Source organism: Aedes aegypti, unplaced genomic scaffold, assembly GCF_002204515.2.
Source record: "Aedes aegypti strain LVP_AGWG unplaced genomic scaffold, AaegL5.0 Primary Assembly AGWG_AaegL5_hic_scaff_435_PBJ_arrow, whole genome shotgun sequence".
In the NCBI taxonomy this organism is placed as follows: Eukaryota; Metazoa; Arthropoda; class Insecta; order Diptera; family Culicidae; genus Aedes; species Aedes aegypti.
Window position 1 is genome coordinate 1,694 of NW_018736105.1, and position 11,910 is coordinate 13,603.

Below are 11,910 nucleotides of genomic sequence, written 5' to 3' on the forward strand. Positions count from 1 at the left end.
AACATGTAGGGCTATCAGGGATTTGAATTGAGAAAAATAAAGTTCTGCAGCTGGAATTGCTTTGTGAATTATTCCATAAGCGATGTTTGGCTTATATGTCACCAATGAAAAACAAATGACTTATTGCGATTCGATTTCTGCAAGTCAGTTTGAAGCAAATTAGCGTGCTGCCCAGTGAATTGGTAAGGCTAATAGTCAGCTATGAAAGTATATTTACCAAGCTGTATTTCAACAGAAACAGATGAAATTCCATGAACTTTGGTTTCTAATGATGAAAAATGTAAAATCATGATGGCAATTTCACCACATGCTTTATCCATTGGATCTCCGGTAATAATTATTTGACTGGTTAACTTACCAATTAATAGTCAAATCAATTACTTACGTTCAATCAGTCCATCTTCTACTGATTTCAACCCTTTCGCTGATCCTGAGTCACTGAGTCAGCTATACATGCAGCAGAAATTACTCCCAAGAAGCCACCCAACTCAGCAAACGAGACCCAAGATGATGGCAAAGGAGCAAGACAGCATACGTATCACATGTTCGTATGGTGTCCTCTACAGCATCTGTCAGAGGAAGTAGGGTAAAGTGGTTTAAAATGCAACTTTATGTTATATACAAATTGAATCCTTCTAGGAGTGATTCAACGAGTCAGGCCATTCTGCCCCATCAGTGCGTATTGGGCCATGTTCCCCTAGGTACGCTACCGAAGCATAGGAGCTCACTATATGTATACCCACCGGAATGATGCAATGAAATCATGCTGATTTCGCTCTTCACTTATGGGCCCGGACAAACAGGCGAAACGCTGCCTCCCGTTTCACGTGATTATGCTGATGTAGGATACGAACTGGATTAGGTTAGCACAGTGGGTATCGTACCCGCTAAAGCAGACAGCAGATATCAGCCTATGCACATGATGCGATAGCGAACCACTTGCGCGATGAAGGTTCATTTTCTTATCAATCAGATTCACATTACATTATAGGTAGCTTGTACAGTGCACGAGATAAAGCGACTTGACAGGATGCTGCTGCCGATCGAACGGGAGAAAGTAAAATTTGAATGATTGCAGATGTAGCGGAAATGAGATCTACTACATTGGTGCATAATTTTTCATTTTGCGAATCAATTATCTCTAATTGATAAAGCAGAAACTAGGTCAGCGGAAATCGTACGTTTTCTTGGTTTTTGCTCTCATTATTCAGGTGAAGTCGATTAAAGTTGCAAAAGAAGAAGGTTCAACCTATAGATAGAACACTTTGCCTGTTTTCCTTATTTTGCATACATAAGTTACTGAGTTCCATATTGTGATATTGATAATTCTGATGAAATATATTGTCTATTGCGGTATTTGGAAAGTGTATGATATTAGAAGTGTGACAAGCTAAAAGCAGCAGGGCTTGTTTTGAAGCATAATACTTATCAAAATGGTACTCAGTCTGAGCATGTAGAGATGAGTAAAATTTTTAGCTTGTTGTGGGTGTTTTAGATACCAAGCATTGTGCTGGTGAAAGTACGGGTTGAAAGCAAGTCAACCATAGCAGTAGCCATCATTGGATCGAACAGCACTGTCCTTGAGATAAAAAAAATTGTGGAGAAAAATCCGAATTGTTTCTAGAACTTCACAGAACTTGAGGAAGAATCTTTGTAGAACTAGCAGAGTGATCGCATATTCTTCATGGTGTTGCGGACAATATCGACCATACTGTAATCTATCATAGGTCAGTGGAAGAGACCTTCGTACATTTGAAGAGGGAGACAGCGAAGATAATTGTGACGATTAGCTCTACCAACTAAGATCATGGTTGCAGATTGAGACAGAGGAAGGGCTTAGGCAGTGGAAATGTGTTTGAAGTTATTGAAGAGTTTGCTTATCTTGGAATACTTGTGACACGTAACAATGGCACTCTATATTGAATTGGTTGCGAAAAAAAAATCATTGGTATTCTCCGTCCATTGAAAATCCAAGTGATTTGGATGATGCCGTTGATACTACAACATCATACACTATGGAAGCTTTTGAAGATGCATTCCATCTGCGGTCTGTGAAGACTTAAAGAGGGACCCCAAGGTGGAATTCCGATCTGACTAGGCTCAGGAAACAATGTAGAAGGAGTTGGAACAGACGCCGTTCAGCTAGATCAGATTCGTTCAAGTCGGCTCACAAGGCTTACAAGAAAGCTCTTCGTTCCGCTGAACGATCCGGCTGGAAAAACCTTTGCACAAATGTTTCCAGTTTGAGTGAAATTAGTCGGCTGAACATAATCCTTGCAAAATCTAAGGGTTTCCAAGTGAACAAAATTCGCTTACGTAGTGGTGACTTTACTTCTTCTGATGAAGAAGTTTTAGAATGTTTATTCAACACACATTCCCTGGATGTGTGGACTTAGCATCTACGGAAGAACCAAATGTCTTTTCATGTAGTTATGAGTCTCTGGCTTCGACTCGCAGTATCGTAACTACTGAATCGGCACTCAATAGTTTTGCTCTTTTCAAATCTCCAGGAGCAGATGGAATTTATACTGTTCTGCTTCAGAAGGGATTTGAGTTTACATGTTTTGAAAAAACTACTTGTAAGCAGTTTTGCTATCGGGTATATTCCCAGATCCTGGCGTGACATTACTGTAAAATTTATCCCGAAAGGAGGACGTGCTTCGTATGATGAAGCAAAGAGTTTTTGACCAATCAGTCTGACCTCTTTTCTTCTGAAACGTCTGGTAGGTATTATCGATCATCACATTCGTGATGTTTGTTTGGCAAACATGCCTCTTCATGTGAATCAACATGCTTACCAATCTGGAAAGTTCATAGTGACTCTTTTACACAAAGTTGTATACGATATCGAGAAAGCATTCACCCAGAAGCAATCCTACTTGGATGTTTTATTGGATATTGAGGGTGCTTTTGATAATGTGTCTTTCGATGCCATTTTGGAAGCTGCACGAAACCATGGGCTACCAACAATGATTACCAATTGGATTCATAAAACGCTCAAAGTCCGACATCTCTTCTCGACATTGCGTCAAGCAGCGATACGAAAATTGATTGACTGCGGATGTCCCCAAGGGGGAATGTTGACTCTCTTTTGTGGAATCTATTATCAGATACGCTGCTATTGAGGCAACTCAATAATAGCGGTTTTCCAACTTTGCCGACAACTATCTAGCTTTGATAGTTGGTATGTGCATAAGCACCCTATTCGACCTGACGCAAAGTGCTCTTCAGGTAGTCGAGAGTTGGTGTCGTCAATATGGCCTTTCGGTTAACCCGAATACAACATCTATTGTCCTTTACGGAAAGACGAAACCACGATGGAATTCGACCTTTACGTCTTTTTGGCACTGAGGTTAATGTGACTGATTAAGTTAAGTATGTCGGAGTCATTCTAGATCCCAAACTTTCATGGACACATTGATTTCAGAGTGAGTAAAAAGCTTGCATAGCCTTCAGTCAATGCCGGCAAACCTTTGGTAAAACCTGGGACCTCAAACCCAAGTTATCAAATGGATTTACGCAACAGTTGTTCGACCAATATTGTCATATGGATGACTTGTGTGGTGGCAAAAAGGCGAAGAGAGAACAACCCAATCAAAATTGGGCCATCTCCAAAGGATGTGCTTGATGGCGATGTCTGGTGCGTTCTTCACGACCCCCACGGCAGCGCTCGAGGCACTTTTCGATGTTGTGCCACTACCAGGGCCGTCCATTTTCAATTCATTGAAAGCATTTTCAGTCTCCAACTGACTGACTCAAGCTTCCCTTTCGATTGCAACTCTACTGTTTCGTTTCAATCCGACAAACATTTCCTTTCATCGCAGCAAGCGTAGTCTTTCATTTCTTTCGTGCTGCCTGTGTGTCGCGCGTCATCTATCAGAGCCTCACCGCAGCGAGCTGAACTTTCAATCAAAATTTTAAATGAACGACGTGGTGGCCCGCATACTTTCTCTATCTTAATTTATTACCTAACAAGTTTTTTACATTACTATTGCAAATAATAGGTAAAATCCAATTTGAAACATTTTGATAGATTTCAATGAAACGAAGTTCTTACGCTTTCATTTCACCTTTCTTGTTCGCTGCTTTCAATAAGGTAACGAAACGAATGAGTGGTGAAAGAAGAACGAAGCGACGCAGTTGTTCGTCACCATCGAGACGATGCAACCAAGCCTTCGTGTTTCACAAAATGCTTTCGAAAATGCACAGCCCTGGCCACTACACAAACTTAAACAAGAAGCACTTTCTTGCTCTTACCGGTTATGGGTACTGGATCTACTGGAGAATAATCCGGTGAATCGTAAATCTACACACACTTCGTTGTTTCTGCTTTTGGTGAGTTTGGACAAAATGGTCCTTGCTCCAAGTGATCTCACAATTGCTTGTCACTTTCCTTGCAGGTCATTTACCACACAATTCCCTTCACGGAAAGACTTGACGTCTGGCTCTTTGGAAAGCAGTATATCAAACAATATAGTATGTTACACTGATGTTCCCTTCTTGAAGGTAGAGCTGGCGCTGGTGTACATTGTCGTGAGCTAAGGCTGGATCAGTTTTACTCACTTGGTAGAAACTGCACCATTTATTTAGGCGGAAATAATTGCTCTTATGTGTGGAGTGCAATCAGCCGGTTTGTTTGTTTTCGTGGCGTCCGCGATTTTTTTTTTCTCGATTCGTTTCGTTGGGCAGTGCTTCGGGAAGCCCAAGCAAGCCGGTTTATTTGTTTTTCGTGGCGTTGGTGTAGTGTTCGATACACGTTGAGCGAGTGCGAAAAAAAAAAATACTCGTATTCATTAGAGGATGGATTACCAACTGGTGAGCTCGTTTCATGCTTATGATTACACAATTGTATCGAGGCAACGTTACGTTTTTTTTTGTATTTTTCAAACAAGCTATGGATTGTTCGTTACGACAAGTGTCGGCATAAGCCCCAATTCTGTTTTGAATAATTTTAATATATAAATACCTTTCCATTTTCGTCATTACTAAGAGTAACCTTTGAATAGTTCGACATTATAAATGTGGGTGTACCATAGGGTTACGTATTTCAATAAACACAATTTTTTTTCTTGTCATTACTTTGGTCCTTTTATTATCGTTTTTTGGATATATCGGAGACCTCTCACTCCGTTTTTTTTTGTTACGGTTTGGAGACCTCTCGCTCCGGCAGATACTAACTCATTCTCAGAGACCGCTAGCTGATTGTTTTTTTTTCCTAAAAACTCCAGCTTTGCACGTCGTTTTCCCAACACCATTTTCTACATCTTTTGTATTTTCTTTTACACTATCATTTTTTTTATGACTTTAAACTCAATCGTAATGTTTCACGCACGTGGCTTGCCGCCCACGTGGCAAGCCGCCATGTTTTGGTTTCGCATATCTATTGCTCGATTTATTTTCTAAGTTCCATTAGCAATGATCTTGATGAAACAGATAAATACTTACACTGCGCCATTGTCGTAACGAATCCTTTTTTTTTTTAAACCGCCGAAAACCAAAATTCATCTGATTTTACCTTCGTTTATGCACCTCACTTTTTGAGTCAATCTGATTCAAATATGTACGTCCGAACGCGCCAACATATGCCAACAGAATGGTCTCACCATACCGTCGTGCTGACTTCGAACCTCTCATGCTGGATTTATGTTGCCGACTACCGACGCATAAGCGAAACGAACGGTGTGGCCACGCTAGCGGTTTAACTCTGGCTAGGGCGAAATTCACCATGCGCATGAGATAGAAAAATGAGTACTAATGGTTTGAGCTATTATTTGCGTGAAGGCATCGGCGGTTGCTGCTGTTGATGTGGCACCTCACGTGGCCGACACGCGGTTCTCCTCCGGAATCCGGAATCCGCTACTGCTACTCGCTCATCGGGTTGCCGTTCTCAACGGCACCTCACGCGGGATTCGTGGTCTAGGGTACAGCCGTCATCTCGGTGGTAGTCATTAACGATGGCTTAGTCGGTAGCGTGCGTGACTCTCACGCGGGGGTCACTGGTTCAAAACCGGTCCAGGACGCTCAAAGGAACTTCACTGGTTGTTGACACGGAAATATGCTGGGTTGCTGAATGTCGGTCCGAAACCGACTCGCTCGCTGTTGCTGAAAACTCCGAAACTGGAAAGCAGGGTCGAAAACAGTCGCTAACTAGAGGGTGGTGTGACGGGCATTGCAACTTGCCACGAACCTAGTTGGAAAGAACGTCGCACAATACGGGGGACATTCAGGACTTGCACCTTGAACACATTATTCTACACCTGAATTACCTGTCGCTTCAACTAGTCGCACTAAAACCGCCAACTCGCAGAAATCACTACTAAAGCACTTGATTTTGCCTTACTGAGCTACTTGAGAGATAAATAAGGAATGAAATCTAAATTAGCAAAATTCAAAGACTTTTCACGTTAAATTTAGTTCACCTGAACTATCACACTACGGCGTGGTAAATCTAAACTTGGACCGCTCTCGCCTTTTCCGCAGACCAGGACGAAGTAAATGAATCAAGTTCAAGGATCCTCAGAATGAGCGCATGCAAATCTTCGTCGCCTAAAATTACGCGAAATCTACGAAGTAGAATTTCGCGAAGGTCAAAAACCGCCTTCACGTATACCGTTTTGTCTCAAATTCCGAACAGACTCATATTCCGAACACTCCGTTTTTGTATGACGATTCGGTTGAAATGTTTCGCTGAAATATGTCATCAAATAACCAGGAAATGGCAGTCGATTGCAATTCAGTTTTAACGTCTTTAAATGTATTTTATACATCGGGAGTATTGATGATTCTTTAGTTCAAGACCAGTAAAACTAGCTTGAATAAATTTATTTGCGAAATTACTCATTTGAATACGCTTTATTCGTGCTGTTCGGAATTTGAATCAAGGTGTTCGGAATATGAGACAGAATGAACGCAGTGTTCGGCATTTGAATCAAAATTTTGTTCCATACTTTTACGTTAAAACAATACTAAACAAGTTCAAATAACATTTTTATCAGCACACTACACAGCTAACAGTTAGGCTTTCCGAAGAAATTAAAACTTTTACAAATATCAGTTATTTTATGCCTGCCAGATGCATTTGAAGTCACTGCTGGTCTTAAGTGTTCGGAATATGAGTCAAAACGGTACTGCCCATAACTGCACATTTGAAACATTCGACAAAAGTACCGTTTTGACTCATATTCCGAACACTTAAGGACAACAGTGACTTCAAATGCATCTGATTGGCATAAATTGGCTGATATTTGTGTAAATTTTAATTTCTTCGCAAAGTCTAACTGTTAGCTGTTGGGTGTACCAAAAATAATGTTCATTTAATTAGTTTTAGTATTGTTTTTACGTGAAAGTATGGAACAACATTTTGATTCAAATGCCGAACACTGTGTTTATTCTGTCTTATATTCCGAACACCTTGATTCAAATTCCGAACAGCACGAATAAATCGCATTCAAATGAATAAATTCGCAAATAAATATATCTCAGCTTGTTCTACTGGTCTCAAACAAGCGAATCATCACTACTCTCGCGGTAAAAAATACATTGGAGAGGTTAAAATTGAATTTCAATTGACTACTATTTCCGTGTTATTTGGTGACATATTTCAGCGAAACATTTCAACCCAATCGCCATACAAAAACCTAGTGTTCGGAATATGAGTCTGTTCGGAATTTGAGACAAAACGGTAGGCATTGAGTAAATTGAATACAAAGTGTGCATTTTATGACAATATGGTAGGAAACCAAAATTTCTCAAAATTACCAGGCACTCAAAAGTGCTTATTTTAGGCGGATTTTTTGTACAACTCATATCGCATACTAAATGAAAAGTCAGAATATAATTCTGATAGCAATTTCATCGCTTTTACATTACGAGACTCATTTATAATCTCAACGTGACTGTTATGCGATTATAACTACCAATGTGACAAAACAAGTTGGTATTTTTTCGAATTTTCCAGGGCAATCTCACAGATTTCAGTAAGTTCATCGAAAGTATTTATCATTTGATGACTCTCCACAGCATTAACTCGAATTCGACAAAAATGTCGAATGTAACTGTTATGCAGTAGCCTGGGACACGGTTATATGAAAAATTTAGATTCTCGCTCCAGTCCACTTTTTAGATTGCATTTAGGTCCCATAACAACTGTGCAAAATTTCAGCTCGATCGGAGAAACTATATTTTAGCGCCAGCTGTTCAAAGTTTGTATGGAATTTACTTTTCACGTGTCGGATTGTTTCGTGGTCTTCGGCAATATTCTTCATCGTAGAAATACCTATCGAGGTCTCTGTTCAGAATTTTTATAGAGGTCAATGGGCGACCTCTGGCGATTTTTCTTTGCAAAAGTAAGTTTTCCCATAGTAAATCCCATACAAACTTTGAACGGGTGGCGCTAAAATATAGTTTCTCCAATCGAGCTGAAATTTTGCACAGTTATTATGGGACCTAAATGCAATCCAAAAAGTGGACTGGAGCGAGAATCTTAATTTTGTCCCACACTATTATGCAGTTATGGGCAGTATACTACTTTATCTATCCGTCGGGCGAAAGCATTAAATTTCTCTAAGCGGGCACGATCATCCAGCTCGCTGCCCTCCTGAAGTTTTATAAAAGACATAGGGGGTTAACGATACTTGCACCCAGGTCGATGCCCGAGCCTAGAACACGGTCTTCTGGAAAAAGATCGTTTGGCTGTCGATTTACGCTCAGCCAGAACAGGGAACTCATTCTGTAAATGGTATGCGGAGTGGAGCAAATGAACAAATGAACTCGAATTCATTATTTCACTCAAGGTGAGAGATATCTACAAGGGGTATTTCAATGGTTGAATTCAACATATAGTATTTATCTGTACACCGTAAACTAATATTCATTTTTAATTCAATTACTCATGGTACCGCCACACCTTTGCTCTTCCATCGGGTAGATGATGAAATAGGCACAAATATGGCGATGGCACAAATGTCTCAACTGGTAGGGAACGTGCCTTTGAATCCGGCTTTCTAATACCTGATACCTGTGTCCAATAGAACAGAATTAATAAAAATTATAAGATATGAATAAATAATTATTAATAAAGGTATTCCAAAATTCAGACTATAGAAATTTAAACAATGATTTTTCAAAAAATATTATGACCTAATCTACCAAGCATGAAAAAAAGGACTTAAACTTTCATTTCAGATATAATTTGATTGAAATTGCACTATTAAATTGAGGTTAAATCGATTTTTTCAACATGCTTGCAGTCTCCATACGAAGATATTCGTTTCTCTTGTATGGCCAAATACAATACTTTTCTAAACCAATAAAAAATAACTTTTGAGCATCGGAAGTATGATGAACATTGATGATAAGTATTTTTATACACAAGAAGTTTGAGTTCTGAGGCAAATTAAGCAAATAAATTGCCATACAAGCTGGAAAACTTGCATGCAAGTTGGTTTAAATAGTCAAATTTATCATTTTCAACAGCCAATATCTCAAAAACTAGACGTGCTATGATATTTCTGTAAATAGCAATGGATTCAGCAACCCTTAATTAAGTAGATAGCGGTATTTTGGTGCTTGAGACAAAATCGTGTTCCGCAGTGCTATTTAGGGAGATAAATGGAGGGAACAATGATTCCAGGCCATTTATCTGAATTCCCACATTTTTTATATCAATTGAAAAAATATATTTATAAGCATGTTCAAATTTCACAAATAATTGTTAATCATGGTCTAATAGCTTATCAACGTGATTCCTATGACCAAACAATCTTCCCACAATCTAACAAACATCCCTCCCAGTAACCTTTTTGGACATGCAGAGGTAAACATGATCTCCAAATAGTAAAGGTTACGCACTAACATTCTTTCCCCCAATCCCACCTGACTGCAAGGACGTGGCCGGCGTTGTTATTAACCCTGTAAAAATAGAGGTACTGAATCATGCACAATGAAGTAGATTATGGCAACCTTTTATGGAACCCAGATTATGGAACAAACCTTTTTTGAGATCACCCTTTTGGGCAGTCTCAGTATCCATCCAGGAACCATTCCTGCTTACACTCATGTTTAAAATTTAAACGAAAAAAATAACATTCTCATCTCAGGGTAGTTTTGAACAGCACGATTGGAATTTGAAGATAGACTCAATAATGGGCATCCTTGCACTCTTCTCGTAGGTTTGTCCCACCAAGAACGATTTTCTACCCCAGAACTATCCCCCATGCACATAGTAGTATACCAACCTGTTACATTCCCTCCGTCCGGGCCGTACGGATAGCGAGAACCATTCTCACCACTTGTCGCACTACTGCTGCCACCGCAAGAACAGCAAAAGCACGACATTTTACGATTATTGCAGTTCTATAATTGCGCACTCTGACTTCGGGTCGGTCGGGTCTTGAAAACGGAGCGCGCCACTTTCTCCTCTCGGCTGCGTATACGTACGTATGTTGTGGCTGTTGGCTGATAATAGAAAACGGCCACAGCGCGCAGACGATGTCTTGGTGGCCTTTGGAATGACGTTGCTGGATTAAATAATCTCCTATAATGTGGCTCGTGGAGCTAGGCAGGAAGACACGACATCGATTTCACTGCTTGACACATATCCTGTGAATTATCATACCTAGTGCAAATGCCAATGTAGACTTGAGTCTGGATCATGGATGATCTCCAATCGCATCAAATTGATACTTTCTTAAAAAAATATTGGTCAACGTCGAATCGCGACCAGCATCAGTTGTCAATCTCCGAAGTTAACACCGAATTGTGAGCTGTTTTGCATAAACAGGAATTTCTTCAGTAGACACACGCAACGTACACAAATAACATTGACCTTCTCGACATTCACATTCGGTAAACATTTTGGATTGGATTAGCCTGTCACTGTTTTCGTTGTTACGCGAGACGAGTTGTATGTTCCACACTAACTTTTCAAAAGGTCACAACTTGTATGGTCCACGTGCTGTTAGTAAAACACATTCAAATGACGCCTCTAGCAGTTCTAACGGTTAACGATCCATTGATGTAGCTCTGCAGCGTGGAAATTCTCGTCTGACACACATATTTCGATTCGTTGCGCCCGGTTTTGATTGAGGCGAAATCAACCATCACGAGATAATAACACAAAACACGAGTAAAAAAACTTCCGAGGTCGCCGTGCCAAACAAGAAACTCCACCCAGGAGAAAAGATGATGACCGGTGAGAGCACCCAAGCATCCGATTAGATAATGCAGGTACGATTGACTGAAGGTGGAATCAGCGTTTTTTTTTCTTTCTCGTTTGGAAACTGCACAAGATATTGAAGGCACGCTCTTAGGCAACCAAGATCGCGAGAGTATGGGGCATCCGACTGGATCACGGCGACGCGACGAGAGATACGCTGCGCGATCTTACGAATCGTGAGAGAATCTGCATGTCTCAAATACTTGCTTAAGCTGTACACATGTGTGGTGGGCGATATAATTTTGAAAGTGTGCTGATCAGTTGTTTTTACTCGTTTTACGAATGGTTTGTGCCGATAGGTTGCGGAATTTTATGAATATTAAATGAAATGTAGATGAATAAGCTATCAATATGGATATTGTGGTTAAGCAGTGGTTCCTAATCTTTTGATGCTGTGATCCCTTTGAAATTCTTCACCGAACCCTCAAATTGATGCTAACGAAATCAATGCTTATGAAAATAAACTCATAATGATTCAACAGATATTGTTTTGGATTACCATATGTTTACCATAATGTTTCGCAACGAAGATTATAAAAAAACTTCCTAAATAGATCAACATTTGGCCATTTTTCAAAATGTTGTTTTTTCATAAAAAGAAAACACTTATTGATTGAAAAACAAGAATTTAAAAGATATTGTGAATCGTAAAGATATTCATGATATGTTTTCTCTAGAAGTGACCATTTTCAAGT

At 39.9% G+C, this 11,910-nt stretch overlaps 1 long non-coding RNA gene across 1 annotated transcript; it reads right to left on the reverse strand.

Annotated features, from left to right (window-relative positions):
* Window positions 1–10,235: 10,235 nt before the first annotated feature.
* Window positions 10,236–11,652, reverse strand: LOC110681110. The gene is made up of 2 exons (XR_002503098.1): window positions 10,616–11,652; window positions 10,236–10,554 (listed from the first exon to the last, which is right to left on the reverse strand). It is a non-coding gene; the product is annotated as an uncharacterized LOC110681110 (long non-coding RNA).
* Between the last annotated feature and the right edge of the window lie 258 nt (window positions 11,653–11,910).